Raw genomic sequence first — 18,887 nt, 5'->3', positions numbered from 1 at the left:
TGAAGAACATAATAGGTAATACATTTAATGTGGTAAAAATAAAACTGCCAACCAAGAGATCTATATTTGGCAAAAATTATTTTTTTAAATTAGAAAGTTATTAAGACAATGTGAGATAAAAGCTACAAGAGTCCATTGCCGTTATATTTGCTTTGCAAGAAATAGTAAAGGGATTAATTCAGCTTAAAATAAAATAATTTTAGACAGTAACCTGAAACCATATAGAAGTACAAAGCCCTTTAGTAAAGGTATACATATGGCAAAATGTGAAAATATGTAATTTTGAAAGTTTGGTTATATTCTACACTTCTTCAAGATTTAAAATACAAATGTGTACAAGTAAGCATAAATCTGTGTTAACATGTACACAATGTATAAATTTGTAATTCATGAAATCAATAATGTGAAGTGGAAATGAAGCTGTGGAACAAATTTTGTATAGGATTGCAGTTAAATTGGCATTGCTTTCAAAGTAGATTGTTATAGGGTGCTGTATATCATCCCAAGAGTAACTACAAAGAAAATAACTATAGAAAAAATGAAAGAGCAATTGAGAAAGGAATACAAATATTATTAAAAATCATACACAAAAACATTGTTAATTGAGGATATGAGGATATGAAGGACAAAAAGCTAAAGACATAAAAAAATGACAAAGTAATTACAGTCATATATTACTAACATTAGAGATATGTTCTGAAAAATACATGTTTAGGCCTGTGGACACATTGATGTTAGCCCATTTAACCAGATTTTGTAATTCTAGTCTCCAGAACTTCAAGAAAATTAATTTGTGGTGTTTCAAGCCATAATGTTTGTGGTAATTCATTACAGCAGGAACAGAAAACCAACTTGGACGTAATTTCAGCAATTCTCATTCTCTCTCTCCTGCATCACCAATTTTTTTTTTTATCTCTGCTAAGTTCTTCCTAAGAGCACACATGCATGCTGTTTTTGCTGTCATCACAAAAATAACCCCATTTTACTCCATTTTTTTCTTGGGTAGTTGCTCAATTGCCTGGTCCCTTTTACAGCCAATTATTTGAACATGTTCTACACTACGTATCTAATTACTCTCATCCTACACTTTGTTGAATGCACACTATTCTGACTCTTGCCTCCATCGTGCTATCAAAACATTCTTGACTTTGGAAAGGTCAATAGTCAATCCCAATGGTCAATATTGAGACTCCATCTTACTTGTCCTATTAATAGCATTTGACTCTTTTCTTCTTAAAACAATGTCTTCATCTGATTTCTAGGACAGAACAGTCTTTCACTTTCTCTTGTAATTTCATCACCACTCATCAGTCTTCTTTCCTCATACATGCATTCCATCACCAGGTAGGGGCCTGGGAAATGTGATATTTGAAATTGGAAAATTGCCCAACCCAATATAACAATGCTAGCATGTGATCACTTCCCTGTGGTCCTGAGACCAGGCTGACCCAACCAGCTGACACCAATATAGCTGATACCAACACAGAAGTGCTGAAAGGTGGAGCCCCTCATTCTATCTCCATGAAGAAGCAGCATTACCACATCACACTACAGAAGAGCCACAAAGCTATCTGTATTGAACTGAGTGAAGAGGTTCAGCCCCAATATCACTTCCTTAGAGAGCTATGGGACAGTAGTTTTTTTTTTGTTTTGTTTTGTTTTGTTTTTTTTATGGCTCTCAGCTACACTATGGCCTGGAGATAGACAGCAGTGTGCATCTGAACTGAGAGTCACAAGGCCCAAGACAGGGATGTATTAGGGAAACAGATTGTGTTACTGACTACCCAGGTAGTTGATCTAGTGCAGTTTCCTAACTCCCACAGAGACCTTCATGCTTTACAACAGAAGTTTGTCTAGTCACCTCTCTTTGGGCTGGTGCCTGTGCTCATCACTGGGGTATTTGCAGGCAATTAAGCTACTCCAGCTCTGCCCAGCTATGTCTCTGTCACACACTGAACAGGAAGCTCAGGGCACTAATCATTCCACTGTCCATCCCATCACTTGAAACAACAGAAAGTTCCACACAGTAAACAAAGATCAAGTATATACCCATCTGCTTTGGCACAGCTGGCTCTTACCCATAAGTACCATCTACTGGCCTGTGAATTGAACTGTGCAACTCAATGTAAAACCTACCAACAGAAGTGCCATAGGGCTATTGAAGCAAAGCCAAAATACAGTACTCATGATACTCTACAATCACACCCTCAAGGGCGGAGGTATAAAACAAAAATAGAGAAAAGAATTCCATTGGAATGAATGTAAATTCAAAGCCAAGAACTCTCAGCTTCCCCAAATGAGAAAAAAAAATCCAGTACAAGAATTCTTGCACCTTAAAAAATCTGAATGTTTGTTACCATCAAAAAATTACACTAAGTCTCCAGCAATGGACTCTCATCAAAATAAAACTGAGAAATGTCAGTTATAGAATTCAAATTATGGATTATAAGAAAGCTCAATAAGATCCATGAGAAGGTCAAAAACAAACACAAAGAAACTACAAAAGCAATCAAGGGAAGAAAAAAGAGATACCTATTTTGGGAAAAAGCAAAAATTTGAAAACAAAAAATTCACTGAAGGAATTTTAAAATACAGTTTAAAACTTTGAGAGTAGACTAGACCAGCAGAAGAAAGTATTTCATATCTTGAAGACTAGTCTTCCAAATTAATCCAGTCAGAAATTTAAAAAAGAAAATCATTGTTATAAATGAACAAAGCCTTTGAGACATATGGTATTATATAAAGCCACCAAATCTGCGACTAGTAAGCATTTCTAAGGAAGATGAATAGAAGTAAGAAGTTTGAAAAACATAGTAGAATAAATAATGCAGAAATATTTTCTTTATCCTGATAGACATTTAGAAATTGAGATTCAAAAATTCAGAGAATACCTGAAAGATACCATACAAAATGAATGTCAACAAGGCATATAGTCACCAGACCACCCAAGGTCAATAAGAAAGAACAAATTTTAAAAGCAGCTACACAGAAGCACAAATCACCTCTAAAGAAAATCCTGTACTAAACAGATTTAACAGCAGAAAACCTAAAAGTCAGAAGATATTGGGGGCCTATTTTTAGCCTTTTTAAAGGAAAGAAAATGGAGAAATCATCTTTCACAGACAAGCAAATTTTAAGGGAACTTGTCACCACCAGACTAGCCCTTTGGGAAATGCTCAGAGGAATCTTAAATATAAAAATAATATGATAATACCATCATAAAAGGACTTGTAAGTGCCCAGGTCATAATTACTACAAAGTAATTGCACAATTGAGTCTCTAAAGCAACTGGATAACAAGACCATGACAGAAACAAAAGCTCACATATCTATGTTAACCTTGAGCATAAATTACCTAAATCCTCCACTTAAAAGAAACAGAGCAGCAAATTTGATAAAGGACAAGACCCAACAGCTTTTACCTGCAGAAGATCTACCATTAGGCCTAATGACACCTATAGATTTGTTTTCATTTACATGATATATCAATGTCAGTAAGCAGGACTAGCCATTCTTATATCAGATAAAACAGACTTTTATACTAATGATATTTTTAAAAAGCAAAGAAGAGCATTATATTATAAAGACTGCATACAGCAAGAAGATTTAACTATGCTAAATATAAATGTATTCAATATTGGAGCACAAAGATTCATAAAAGAAATACTACTACACCTAAGAAAACAGACTGGGAGAAGTACGACAATAGTAAATGACATCAGCATCCCACTTACAAACGTTGCAGATCATTGAGACAGAAAATCAGCCAAAAAAAAAAAAAAAAACAAAAAAAACCATCTGGACTTAAACTGGAATATGAACCAAATGGAAATCATAATCATTTACAGAACATTCTACCTAACAACTACAGAATATACATTTTTCTCATCTGCATATGAACCATTCTCAAAAATTGACCACATGCTTGGTTACAAAGCAAGTCTCAATAAACTTAAAAAAAAATCAAAATCATATCAAGTATTTTTTTCAGACTTCAGTTGAATAAAACTAGAAATCAATATCAAGAGGAACTCTCAAAGCTATACAAGTGCATGAAAAATTAAACAGTATGTCCCTGAACAACTTTTGGGTAAAGAATGAAATTCAGAATTCAAAAGATTTTTTGAAATGAATGAAAATAGACACACAAGATGCCAAAATCTCTGGGATATGGGAAAGCAGTGCTACGAGATAAATTTATAGTGTTAAAGCTTCCCTGAAAAGATAGAAAGATCTCAAACTCACCACCTAAAGTCACTTCTAAGGAACTAGAAAAATAAGAGCAAACCAAACCCAAAGCTAGCAGAAGAAAAGAAATAAGAATGGTCATAACATAACTAAATGAAATTGAGACAAGAAAAAAAAAAACAGGTATAAAGGATCAATGAGACAAAAATTTGGTTCTTTGAAAGGAGAAACAAAATTGATAGTTAGCTAGCTAACAAAGAAAAAAAAGAAAGGATGTCCAAATAAATACAATACAGAAATAACAAAGGTGAGACTGGGCACAGTGGCTTACACCTGTAATCCCAGCACTTTGGGAGGCTGAGGCAGGGTCACTTGAGGTCAAGAGTTTGAGACTTGCCTGGCCACCATGGTGAAACCCCATCTCTACTAAAAATACAAAAAACAGTAGCCAGTCATGGTGGTGTGTGCCTGTAATCCCAGCTACTCAGAAGGCTGAGGCACAAGAATCGCTTGAACCTCGGAGGTGAAGATTTCAGAGAGCTGAGATTGCCCCACTGCACTCCAGCCTGGGCAACAGAGCAAGTCTCAAAAATAAATAAATAAATAAATAAATAAGAAAAAATGATAAAGTTGACATTAAAACTGACATCAGGGAAATACAAGAGAGTATCAGTGACTCCTATAAACATTTCTACGTGCACAAACTGGAAAATACAGAGGAAATAGATGAATTTCTGGAAGCATACAACCTCCCAACGTTGAATCAGGAAGAAATAGAAATACAGAGCAGACCCATAATGAGTAATGAAAAATACTCAGTAATTAAATCAAATCAGTAATTAAAAATGTTCTAGTGAGAAATAGCATGGGACCAGAGGGATTCACAGCCCAATTCTGCCAAACATGCAAAGAAGAGCTGGTACCAACTTTATGGAATCTATTTTAAAAAATTGAAGAGGCATTCTTCCCTAATTGTTCTACTAAACTAGTATCATCCTGATACCAAAATCCGGCAAGGAAAGAACAGAAAAATAAAACTACAGGAACATACCCTTGGAAAACATGGTCACAAATATTCTTAACAAAATACTAGCAAACTAAATCCAATAGCACATCAAAAAGATAATCCATCATGACTGTGTGGATTTTATTCCAGGGATGAAGGATGATTAAATGTACACAAATCACTGAACAGAATTTACTATGATTCATCATATAAATATGATTAAAAACAAAAAAAACCATGAGCATCTCAACAGATGCAGAGTTTTGATAAAATGCAACATAAAACTTTATGATAAAACCACTCAGTAAACTAGACATCAAGGGAACGTGACTCAAAATAATAAGGGACATCTAGGACAAATTAACAGCCAGTGTCATATTGCATGGAGAAAACTTGAAAACCTTTCCCCTAAGAACTGGAACAAGACAAGGATGTCCACTCCACCACTCCCATTCAACACAAAATTGGAAGCACTATTCATGGCACTCAGGTAAGGAAAATAAATAAGAGGCATTTAAGTAGTAAAAATAAGAAGTCAGATTATTTTTGTTTGCTGGTGACAGGATTGTATACCTAGAAAACCCCAAAGGTTCCTCAAAAAGACCCCTAGATTTAATAAACAACCTCGGTAAAGTTTCAAGAGCAGTGGACCAAGGAGCAGAAGATCAACCTAGACAGTAAAACTCCCTCTATTTAAGTCAGAATCGTCCAGAGAATTGATAGAATGGAGATTGTTTTTTCCCCTTATCATAAGGTATAATCATCCTTCTAAGACAAACAGAATGCGTCATGCAAGTAGGTTTAGGGTGAATGCCATGTAGCTTCTACTTCTCTCTTGTAACTTGGAGATATTAGAAAAAATACTGACAGAAAGAAGCCAGAAATCAGGAACTCACTGATTTCTTCTTCTGTCCTCTTCCGCACAGAACGGAGGGCTCCTGATGAGTGATCAAATGCTAGGAGAGGATGAATGGTACCACATTATTACCAGTGCCCAGGACAGACGCTAAGCTGGGCGGCGATGCTTTTACAGAGAAGCCCCAGGGGAGAGACACAGGATAGGGGAGAAAATGGGGAGTAATTCTGCCTTTGAATTCACGCCTGGAAAGGACGCAGAATCAGGATTAGTGAACAATATTCAGGATTTTGCTTAGTTGGTAGGCTTTATGTGAGTCCTGAGAATGTTGGCTGGTGCCAAAGTTGAACGATGTACTGAGAGAAATAGCCTTCCCTGAGTAAAGTAAAATTATATTGTCGTTAACCACAAAATATATTTCTTATATACAATGAGTGTTTTACAGAGACTCTCAAAATCAAGTGCTTATTTTGGAGGAATATTTTTATTCATGTGAAAGAAAGTTTTTGGTCAATGCAAGCATTTTGGCCACATAAGTCAGTGGCCACTGCAGCCCAACTGTCTGTCAGAACAAATGTGTGTAATGAAGGTGACACCATCCTTATAAAATCAATAAAACTGAATGTCTAGGTTTTTAGCAAAATCTTAAGCTTTTGAGTAGAAGGGTAGTTAAACATTCACCAGCTTGGCCCACAGCCCCCTTCCTGGTAGTTGCTTACAGCTTATAGCCTGTATTACAAGGCCCTAACTTCTATAGATAACTTCTGTAATGTGAAGAAGTTTCAAGTTTTCCATATTTTCCAGATCCTGCATTCCAATAGATCCACTGATGCCATCCTGTGTAAATACCCACTTTAAGGAACTGATTCGATCCTAGGATGCACGTACTATATCTTTATGTTTTCATCCCCCACACCCTAACTAAGTAACCCCTCACTCCTCAGCCCTCTATCTGCCAAAAGTCCCTTGAAAACCCCATTCTAAAACTCCTTGAAGCAGTGCATTTGAGGTTGCGTCCTACCTCCTCCTTTGGCCATCATTTGATTATTAAACTCTTTGTCAGCAGCAACTCCCACTATTTTGGTGTGTTGCTTTGTTCCTACACAATGAGCACAAACATGGTGAACCAATACAGAGGCTCTTCCTCTCGGGTGTCAACGAGAAAGTTCATCTAATACTAAGAAGAAAGTGAGACACGGATGGTGGCTTCCTTAAGATCCTTCCATGCTTCCTAAACACTACACATTCAATGGCAGGCTCTGTGAAATATATTTTTTGTTTGTTTGAGACGGAGTCTCACTCTGTCACTCAGGCTGGAGTGGTGCAGTGGTACAATCTCGGCTCACTGCAACCTGCACCTTCTGGGTTCAAGCGATTCTTCTGCCTCAGCCTCATGAGTAGCTGGGACTACAGGTGCATGCCACCATGCCCAGCTACTTTTTGTATTTTTATTAAAAATAGGGTTTCACCACGTTGGCCAGACTGGTCATGAACTCCTGGCCTCAAACAATCCACTCGCCTTAGCCTTCCAAAGTTCTGGGATTACAGACATTACCCACTGTACCCAGCCAGGCTCTGAGAAATCTTATAATTACAAAACTAAAGGTGATAATTATGCAAGTAAATATACTAGCACAAGGAAAGATTTTTTTTCTCAACACGATTGTTAACATTTTCACACACACTCATTGACATTCCCACACAGAGTTTCCCATTTCCACATCTTAAACAGATTCTTTTACTAAACCTTGGCCTATGTCCAGATGTATGCAGTAAGAGGGAAGGGAAGAAAAAAGACAAAGATCTTGGCACTTATGGACCTCAGTTGTGTAAATACCAATACAGAGGCCATGCATGATTCCTTCATTGCCATTGTCCAGGTCATGTTTGCTAATTCCCTGACTCTGATTCATTATTTCCTTTTAACTTTTCTGGTTTGCATACCATGCAGATACCCCTGCAGGTGCAAAGAGAATTTTCTTTCCTTGCTCTTCTGAAGTTTTGATGACTTGATTACATAAGACACACTGACAATGGAATAATTAACATAAAATGCATATAAATTTATATACATGTACATGGAGCATCAATTATGAGACTCCAAGCAGGACCAGATGATTGAAGATTTCATCACATCCTGAGGCTACAGAGAGAATAGGGGCTTGGGGTCTCTCAGGGAGGTGGGGTCTCAGGTAATGGGGGAGAGGGAGAGGTACTCATGGCGAGCCAAGGCTGTCCTCACACAGATGTGAGTCTCTCAGGGGCTCCCCAAGCTGCCCTCAGGAGGATAGACAGTGGCCTATGGAGAAGTTTCTCAGTCAGACCTTTAAAGTGTGAGGATCTTAGTCTATTTTTTCCTGGAAGTTAATCTTTCCTTGATCCAATTAGGCAGATTAAGGGGGACCTCAGAGAAAGGCTTTTAGCCTCTGTTCACTTCACTAAGGTACATTTCCTCAGCACTTGCAAACCTCTGCCAGAGAAGAAAGCTTTTCAGGGCTATTTATGTGTCTGCAGCCTCTCTGAGTTGTAGCCCCTCTTAATAGCAAGATCAAAATATACCAAAAAAGTACATTTTGGGTGGCACATGTTGTTTTACTGCACCCTGTATAACAAGTCTTAAAAACTAAGAGTGCAGCATAAGCTCCTCAGCTGGGGGCCCCACTCCTGCCTCCTGGGAAGGCAGGTACCACCCTCAGACACACTGGACAAGAGCATCCATAAATGAAACGATTTTAAAACAAATGGCTCCATTTTATATGCCTCCTTCCAACCACCTGGCACAAAAGTAAAACACCTGTGCAACTCAGAACAAGTACAATAATCCAGGCTGGTGACTGGAAGGTCTAGCATGCCATCGAAGTCCTCGAGTCATCGTGAGTCAGCAAGACTCACAATGAAACTGGAGTTAACACTTTCAAGACACTTTTAGATGAACAATGTCTAGTGAGTATTAATACCTTAAAGAAGGTGGAGGAGAAATGTCTGCACCTGACAGCAGAAGGGTCTGTTCTACTCATCACTGCAGACCAGGGACCTGAAGCTCTTCTTGCCTTATTTAACCTTGAGGCAAATAGTCACTTGCTTCCATGGCAAATATTTTCAACTTCCACACTATTCACAAAGCAAAGACAACAGCATTTAAACCACATGTGCTCTTAATCTCTCCCGGCCCTGCCTCTATGTATGAACAAATTTAAGTTACTTTCCTATCCCCCAGTGAGATATCTATTCTATTTAAAAATCGTATTGAGGAATATGTTGGACTGGAGAGAAAATCAGCTCACAAACAGGTACTGTACTTTGCTGATGACCTGCCTTGCATTTAACCCTTTTCCCATTTACCCCAAGAATACTCACCAGTGGCACTTGTGGCGGCAGTTTACCCTGAGAGAACTTTGTCACGAAATATCTCGCTTTTATGATTATGATTATGATTATGATTATGATTATCTGAGACAGATTTTTGGCCTGTCGCCCAGGCTGGAGTGCAGTGGTTCTATATCAGCTCACTGCAACCTCCACCTCCCAGGTTTAAGTGATTCTACCTGCCTCAGCCTCCTGAGTAACTGGGACTATAGGCACATGCCACCATACCTGGCTAATTTTTGTATTTTCATTAGAGACGTGGTTTCACCACCACTCACTGGCCAGACGAGGTTGGCCAGCCTGGTCTCGAACTCCCAACCTCAAGTTATCCACCTGCCTCAGCCTCCCAAAGTCTTGGGATTGAAGGCGTGAGCCACCGCACCTGGCTTCTTCTTATTTTTGAATCACTCTAATATGTTGACTTTGGAAACAAAAGACATCATTCCATTGATCGCTTTCTGTTTTTGTAGTGGTATTTCCATTTACAAAATACAGTAATCATATTTTCAGATCACTGACAATGTCACATCTTAGAAAATGTAGCTTTCTTACCTGTGATATTGACATCCTTCTCGAACAGTTGTTGCCTGAAGATTCATTTCATGAATCGATTTTTCAAAATAGACGATTCTGATGGTTCAAACAATTCTGATCTTAGTTCTGTTTAGAAATAACTCCGAGAACAGTTTTTATAGTTACTTTTACATTGAAAATCGGTCAGATTTGCTTCAGCCTCAAAGAACATGTTAATGTAAAACTAAATGAGCACTGGCAGTGAGCTGCACCTTTTTTTTTTTTTTTTTTTTCTTTTTTCTCTAAAGGGAAAAGGATTAAATGTTTGGTTAGTTTCAATGGCAATCAAAACCATACTGCCATTTTACTATGGGGAATGTTTGGCAAAAACCAAACTGCTTGCCCAGACAGACAGGCAATTAAATGAACTTTAATGTTTTATCCATTGTCTTCAGAAATCCATCCAAAAGACAAACCTTGCATTTCCATAACAGGACAAAGTGATTTGGTGCCAGTCTCTTAAGAATAAAGTACTTAGCTAGGGTAGGGATTCAAGAAGAAATGGGGATTGCAGAACTCCGGTTTCCCACAAGAACATCATTCTAACAAGCAACAGAAGGAAATGAAAACTTAGAGTCTTGGCATGACCCTTTAATTTCTGGGGAGATGTTTGTAGCTTCTTTGCTTATTGATTTTTCTCCCCTGGATGCCAAGAATATGTAAAATCACATTTCCAGGTAACCATACACACCTTCTTTTCTCTATGAGAGAAAAGTACCCAGGACTTGTGGGGATACAGGGCCCCTTTGGCCAAGTGATTAGTTCTTTGCTCCTCAAAACTCAGTCCAACGTGGTTTTTCCAACGTGAAGGTGGAAAGGAGGGGAATATTAACCTCATCATTAAACAACCACGAATGTTCTTTAGCAAAAACAAAGATTATCTTGTTTAACCAGAGAAATGGCTAGAGATTTCTATGAACATTTCAAGTTCATGTCAAGAATCTAATGAGTTTAATAATCCCAGTGAGGTGCTGAAACAGGGAGCACAGTGGATGTGAGACTACCAAATACAAAGAGATCTTAATTTTATGCATGACTTCAAAAACCAGATTTTTCCTTATGTGCCCCAAGTAGCCACATAATTCTGGGCATGACTGTTTAAAACAGGAATGTGCAAATAAAGCAAAGGCAGCACTCCTTTGGCTGTGTGATGGTGTAGCAGGTCAGGAGGGAGAACTTCCCCCGAACACAGCTTTGTGCATGATAGTGAGGAATCAGCTTAGTTTTATGATATGTCTTAGAGAGCCTAAAAATGAGACACATGAAAAGAGATGCTTACAGAAAAGCAACAGAAGGAAATAGGAGACATGAATTAATAGACAGCATGTGATAGTGTAAGCCGGAAATGAGAGACAACAGGAAAATTTCTCCATCAGTAACAAGCAAAGAAACATGTAGATGAAGCCAGATCAAGGAAAAGCTGAACACTGGGAATTGTAACATTTTATAAAGTAGTGTCTTAGTCCATTTCCTGCTAATATAATGGAATACCTGAGACTGGGTAATTTATACAGAAAAGAGATTTTTTTTTACAATTCTGGAGTCATGAGAGAGAGAGAGAGAGAGAGAGAACAAACTCATCTTTTTATCAGGATTTCAATCCCCGATAACTAACTTGCCTCTGAGAAAATAGCAATAATTCATGCATAAGGAAAATCCCTCATGACCTAAGTATCACTTAAAAGTCCCACCTCTTAACACTGTTGTCCTGAGGATGAAGTTTCCAACACATGGGCTTTGGAGAACACATCAAACCACAGCAACAGGTAACACAGAGTTTGAACCTCCTAGGATATAGCTACTAGAGTTGTTGCTGTGGTTTGAGAACTATTGTTACAGCATCTTATTTGAGTGTGTTTTTTGTGTTTGCACCAACAAAAACAGGCTCTAATACAAGTGTAAGGTGGTTGTTGAAAGGATCCTGGGTGACTCCAAAAATAAAGAAAAGGGTGAAACAACCGGGATTTGAATAGCTCAGAAACCAGTGTAGCTCAGGATATCTTAGCCCCAGCAACCTGTGGCTCCTCCATCTCTCTAGAGCCCCTATGACTCCCATATTCCTTGACTTTTTTTTTTTTTTTTTTTGAGACGGAGTTTCACTCTTGTTGCCCAGGCTGGAGTGCAATGGCATGATCTCAGCTCACCGCAACCTGCGCTTCCCAGGTTCAAGCGATTCTCCTGCCTCAGCCTCCCGAGTAGCTGGGATTACAGGCATGTGCCACCACGCCTGGCTAATTTTGTATTTTTAGTGGAGACAGGGTTTCTCCATATTGATCAGGCTGGTCTCGAACTCCCAACCTCAGGTGATTCACCCACCTTGGCCTCCCAAAGTGCTGGGATTACAGGCATGAGCCAAAATGCCCGGCCATTTCTTGAGCTTTTTCCACATGACAAATTCCCTCGGGAAAAGCTCTGATTGAGAATCAGGTGTCTATCAGTAGATCAATCCTTTATGGTCCAACAAGGTGTTAAAAAAATAAAAATTAAAAAAAACTTATTTATGACATTTCCTAAAACATAGAAAGACTTCACTCAAGGGGCGCCATGGCGTTAGATGTAGGGGACACTTCATTTGGGTCTTTCCGTGGGAGAGCGATCACGCTGGTGGGGGTCAAGGGAAACATTTTTCTCAACCTTCTAAAGTTCACTAAAAATTCACCTAACAAAAGGCAGATTAGAAAGAGAAAAGGCACGCAAACTTATGACTATGTGTAGGGGAGAATCACAGAGCAACGTGTAAACCATCTAAGTTGATAGAAAAAAATGGAAGGGGGTTTTAAATCTTGGCAAAACAGATTGTAGTGGCAACACAGATTATGGGAGGGAGAGAAGAGGAGGCCTGGCTAGCAGAGGTGGTCTTGTTACTGTCAATCAAAGAATGATGAGACAGATCTCAGTAATTTTAGGAGATTTATTTGCCAAAGTTGAGGATGCACCCAGGAGACAGGTCTATGCCTTTCTCTGAAGATTATTTTGAGGGCTCCAAATTTAAAGGGGAAAGGGCAGGATACTGAGAAGCGCACAGTTTTCACATAAACAACAGGGAGCAGGGGAAAACTGTGGGGAATCTGCATTTTACATAAGATAGCACAGACAAAATGGGGTAGGGGAGCAATCAGAAATGCATTTGTGTCTGGGGGTGGCTGCACTGTAAAGATAAGCTATCGATTTGCATTGCCATGGTGAAGTTTCAGCAGCTCACCAGGAATTTCCTTGTGGACAAAATATGGGGGAGGTGGGTAGCCTTTCATCTTGTAGCCATCTTCTTTAGGAACCAAAAGGGGAAGGCAGATTTGTGTTATCGAGTTCCCAGCTTGACTTTTCCTTTTGGCTGAATGAATTTGGAGTCCCAACATTTAATTTTCTTGCACATTATGTTAATGAAACCTCACAGATAGCAGCACTTAAGAGATGGGAAATGTTTCCTTCAGACCTTTAAAGATGTCAGACCATCAGTTAATCTTTCCTAAATCCAAGGGAAAGCCTCAGAGAAAGCCTGGCTGCATCCAAGCAGAGTTTCTCTATAGGCACAAGCCTCTCCCATAAAAGACAGTTTTTAGCGATTCTTTTATTTCCTGCCCTTCTGAATAGCCATCTTGAAATCTGTCAAAAAACTTTCTTTTAGAGTACGAACCCCCAAAATCTACAAGAGGTCTCAGTTACTATAGAGAGTTTATTTTGCCAAGGTTGAGGACAAATGGCCATGACACACCCTCAGGAGGTCCTGGGGACATGTGTCCAATGTGGTCGGGGCACAGTTTGGTATCATACACTTTAGGGAGACATGAGACATCAATCAACCCATGTATAATGAACAGTGGTTCAGTCCAGAAAGGTGGGACAACTTGAAGTGGGGAGGGGGCTTCCAGGGCATAGGTAGATGAGAGACAAATGGTTGCATTCTTTTGAGTTTCTGGTTAGCCTCTGCAAAGGAGGTAATCAAATATGCAATTATCTCAGTGAGCAGAGGGGTGACTTTGAATAGAATGGGAGGCAAGTTTGTGCTGAGCAGTTCCCAGCTTGACTTTTTCCTTTAACTTAGTGATTTTGGGGCCCCAAGATTTATCTTCCTTTCCTGAGAGTGAAATATTTTTGTTTCCTTCAAGCTCCACTCTGCCTTCAACCAAGGTAAGTGGGGATTTAGAACCATAGAACCAGGGTGAGGTCAAGGAGGAAGAGTTACTAACAAGAAGCACCAGAGGTGAGGGTGATGTTCTTGATAGCAGCGAGGTAGAAACTCTGGAATACCAAAATACAGTCCTGGCAATGTTTTCATTTTTCTCATGTCTCCTTGGTACTCATCGAATATGTCCATGCTCTGCCCTTGGCCCTCTCGGGAAGGTGGGGTTTTCAGTTCTTCCCATGGTTCTGTGATCTGGGCTGGAGCTGCTCCCTCAGTGAATCACATGGGTAAGATTGAGAGAGAAAGGGGTCCATGTGCTCAGGACAGTGGATGTAACTGGGCTGTCCCACTGAGGAGACTGTGTAGGGGAGGGTTGTTCTATGTCTTCCATTATGTTCCAAAGGTAGAAATTATGGGCCTAGGGGGATCTCCAATCTCAATCTTTTACCTAATTTGGGGCAACAACTGTCAAGTCTGTTCTCCTTTCTATTGGAGAATAATGTTAAAAATGAAATCTCCTGCCAGTCTACAAAACTCCTCTCTATAGAGTAGAAAGAAAGAAAATAATTTTCTTATTAAAAAAGCATTAGGGCGGGGTGCGGTGGATCACACCTGTAATCCCAGCACTTTGGAAGGCCGAGGCAGGTGGATCACAAGGTCAAGAGTTCGAGACCAGCTTGGCTAACATGGTAAACCCCCGTCTCTACTAAGAATACAAAAATTAGCTGGGTGTGGTGGCGCATGCCTATAATCCCAGCTACTTGGGAGGCTAAGGCAGGAGAATCACTTGAGTCTGGGAGGCGGGGGTTGCAGTGAGCTGAGATTGTTCCACTGCACTCTAGCCTGGGCGACAGAGCAAGACTCTGTCTCGAAAATAAATAAATAAATAAAATTAAATTAAAAAAGCATTAAACTAGGCTGCAATGTGCATCATCGGTAATCTGCTAAAGAGATTACAAAGACAGAAAGAAATCTCACCCCTTTATATAGCCAGGAAATACAACCCTTACACGCATCTTCTCGAGATAAATGATAACTGATCATGTAATAAGGCCTAACACCACCATTTCTTATAACATTCTTTCAGGGCTCCATCCTAAATTCACCTGGTAATTGGGGTATCCTTCTGTGCTAGACAGGCACCTTTATCCCAAAGAAAAATAACATTTCTTTATGACAAGCAGGCAGTTGTAGCTTGGAGCAAGGGGCCCAGGGAGATAGGAAGTTATCTTTCTTGATGTTTTTGTTTCCAAAGAGTTGTCTCTCTTACCCTTAGCACAACACTGGCAGGTTGCAATTCTGGCAAGAGGCTTAGTCGGCTTTTCAAACAATTGACCTGCATTTTAAATAAAGGGACTGAGGAAGAGTTTATAAACACAATTTTTTTCTTGAGAAAATAGTCTAAGAAATGAGCATAGAAGAAAAGGTCTCTATCCTTATTGGCAGCAGGAAAAACTCAGCTTTTACAAATGACCCTTACATTTGCCTAGAAACTTGAAGTTCAAGCAAGCATGCTTTCTAAACAGAAGGCTTTAAAGATTATAATTGCAGTCACATACTCTCCTCCCTGAGGTGGATCATTATCTTGTCTTTTAGTGATCAAATATAAGCATTTATTTTGACGTATGCCAGGGTTTGGCAATAAATTAAACACATTTGTAAATCCCTAATACTGAAATTGCTGCTCAGTAGTGCTAGAACCCAGAGATAAGTGTCATATAAGCTGATCTTCATTCCCACCTGTCTGCAGCTATTAAATCACAAAAGCCAGAAAAAGCAAATTCAGCTACTGCTGAAGTCAAAGACAAAGAAAGTTGGGTACTGATTAACACGGGGAGGACAGGTTTTATCAATAAGCTAACATTGCATTAGCGAAGAGGTCCAGCACGAACTGAACTGAACTATGATTATACAAGGTGACTCAGCATTTTAAAAGGAAAATGAGGGAGCAGGGAAAGGCTGAGCAGAGACTGAGTGGAATCAGCCAAGTGGAAAATTACAAAAAGTAGGAAGGGGCTGCTTGGGCCATGTGATTAGTCCCTCTGGGTTTGCTAACTGGAACTAATAGAAGTTGGACTCCTGCCCTTCTATGAGACTGGGAGACAGGCATTTCTTCAGACATTGCTGGAACAAATACCGAATTCTTTTGGAAGCTGTGAGTTTTCTCAGGCTGGCTCTTTAACAGGGCTTGGTTATCTATGGATGTAGCCTTGAACTGTTACAAATGATGTTGGAGTGTGTTCAGATCCTGACAGACCAAGGCGAGGTCTATTTAAAAAGAGACTCAGAGGAGCCTGGGGGAAGTCTGTTGAAGAAGAGAATCTGTGCCACCATGTGGGGTGGTCTGTGCCTTACTCATTGTGAGTTGTGAAAAACTTGTCACAGGTGTTACCAGCACTGACATGCCTCTAGAGGGTCTTTGTCATATTTGATTCAGTCCTCATGCTCTTTGGATTTTACTCTCATTATGTAGAGAGGGAATAGACAGAGCCCATGAGACCAGGGAGAGTCTCTGCCTCTGATCTCCCTTGCTTTTTTATTCTCTTTCTCCTGATCTCTTACTCTCCTGCTTTGCACCACGGAACACCACAGCAGGAAGGCTCTCATCCGATGAGATCACTGTGGCCTTGGACTTTCCAGCCTCTGGTGCCATTAGCCAAATATACCTCTATTGTTTAAGAACCAGTCAGTTATAGTTATTTTGTTATAGCAACATAAAGCACAGTAAGATATAGCCATATAATTCTCCGTAAATAAGTGGAAATCCATTGTGAGGCAACAAAAAGAAATGTTGCCAGAGTAGCTGGGACAATCCACTTCACCCCATCAATACCACTTCATAGAAGCAAAACAGACTTGAAGATCACGTATGAGGGCTCCTAAAATACCCCCAAAACACTGGTTAAGTCTATGCCTCCTTCTAACAGGCTCTCTTAGTTCATGACAGCTGCTATAACAAAAGACTGCAGACTGGTCAGTTATAAATATCGGACATGGATTTCTCACAGATCTGGAGACTAGAAGCTCAAGATCAAGTGCAGACAAATGTAGTGTCTAGTGAGGCCCTGCTTCCTGACCCACAGACAGCTGTCCTCTTTCTATCCTCATGTTGCAAAAGGGACAAGCAGTCTCTCTTGAATCTCTTTAACAAGGACATTAATCCCATTTATTATGGTTCCACACTCAAGACCCAATTGAGGCAGAAAAATAGGGTCTGGAGACAGAGAACATAAGGCCAATTCACACTTCAGCTATGACAGGAAATATCCTCTCCATAGGGCATATTCCAGGTAAATGACTTTATAACCTCACTTCATCCTCTTCATTTACACAGTGTGTACCCCAGGTAACCAGTGAAAGTCCCTAGAGGGTATTTAAACCCCCACAAATTCTGTAATGAGGTCCTTGAGCCACTATGCTCAGGCCCACTTCCCCAGTGTGGAGTGTACTTTTATTTTCAGTAAATATCTACTTTTGTTGCTTCATTATTTCTTTGTTTGGTTTGTGTGTTTTGTCGAATTCTTTGTTCAAGAAGCTGGGAAACTGGACACCCTCGCCTGGTAACATATTTTGCTGGGCCAGCCAAGAGAAGGGAGGTCCAAAGTTTAGGATTTACTTTTTTCCTTTCCCCTCTCCTTTCTGTTTCATACAGGAGAAACTCTTGCTCTCTCTCTTTTTTCTTTTCCAAGTTGGGACACTTGGTGGGCAGTGCCTAAACACAGAGAAAACTGCAGGATTCTGGCTATGTCCAGTGAAAACTAAGGGTGTCCGTGTGAAGGCACCTAACCGCCACCACCCAGTTTGCTTAAAGGACCTGGGTCTTTATTTTATTTTATTTTTTCCTTTCTTTCATTTTCAGCCTTTCAACAACTGCTTTGTAGTAGCTCCTTGAAAATTGAGAGCAATTGTCTGGAGTCACTCCCTGGTATTGCCTGAAGGCCTAGGAATGAATGGGACTCTTTGCCCTGCCCAGAAGCGGGAAGGGCTCTGTCTTTTTTTTCTTTGAGATGGAGTTTCACTCTTGTTGCCCAGGCTGGAGTGCAATGGTGTGATCTCAGCTCACCACAACCTCTGCCTCCCGGGTTTAAGCGATTCTCATGCCTCAGGCTCCCAAGCAGTTGGGACTACAGGCGCCTGCCACCACGCCAGTCTAATTTTTGTATTTTTAGTAGACAGGGGTTTTCACCATGTTTCCCAGGCTCATCTTGAACTCCTGACCTCAAATGATCCACCTATCTTGGCTTCTCAAAGTGCTGGAATTACAGGCATGAGCCACCATGCCTGGCCAGGAATTCTTGCTTTTTAGGATTTCACATAAGTTTTAGGTTGTAAGGATAAGAATTCTAGTTAACACACAATTCTGTAGGCAAAATATGCCAGAAAAGATTATTAGTCAGAAAAAAAGTAATTTTGTCTAAATCAGAAATTATCTAAAAGGTTAGTTCAAATTACAGATTTGAGAAAGTTATTTATGAAACAATGTATTAAGGAACCATTAAGTGGGGGAAAAGATATGGACAAAGTTTAAATAATAAAATATTTTGTAAACCTGACAGAGAATTGGAGACGTTTAGCTAATAAACATTTTCATAGTTAAGGCTATTAGTCTTGATAAAGTAAAATAAGAATTATTGTAAAGAAATGCATCAGCAGTTTGACAATTCTTTTTCTAATATACTTAAGCATGAAGCTAGTGTGGAGCCAAATTTCATAAACATACTTGCATTTCTTCACACTATGTCTATCATTTTGCATGGATAGTGCTAGAGTAATTAT

The 18,887-nt window shown here is 39.6% G+C and overlaps 1 protein-coding gene across 6 annotated transcripts in view; it reads right to left on the bottom strand.

Annotated features, from left to right (window-relative positions):
• The window catches only part of AKR1C3 (aldo-keto reductase family 1 member C3), a 31,247-nt gene extending 21,122 nt beyond the window's left edge, over positions 1–10,125 (bottom strand). For 2 of the 6 annotated variants that reach the window (XR_012093881.1, XM_073018688.1), the window contains exons 1-2: positions 9,968–10,093; positions 9,007–9,160 (exon numbers count right to left, since the gene is read on the bottom strand). The gene's annotated coding sequence lies outside the window, so the exon portion shown is untranslated. Of the gene's footprint in view, positions 1–9,006; positions 9,161–9,967 lie in introns of all 6 variants that reach the window. The other 4 variants (XM_073018685.1, XM_073018689.1, XM_073018687.1 and 1 more) reach the window with 3 other exon arrangements.
• Positions 10,126–18,887: the final 8,762 nt, after the last annotated feature.

This window comes from Chlorocebus sabaeus, chromosome 9 (assembly GCF_047675955.1).
Source record: "Chlorocebus sabaeus isolate Y175 chromosome 9, mChlSab1.0.hap1, whole genome shotgun sequence".
Taxonomy (NCBI): Eukaryota; Metazoa; Chordata; class Mammalia; order Primates; family Cercopithecidae; genus Chlorocebus; species Chlorocebus sabaeus.
Note: the sequence above shows the minus strand (reverse complement) of the source record. Positions and strands in the feature narration are given on the sequence as shown.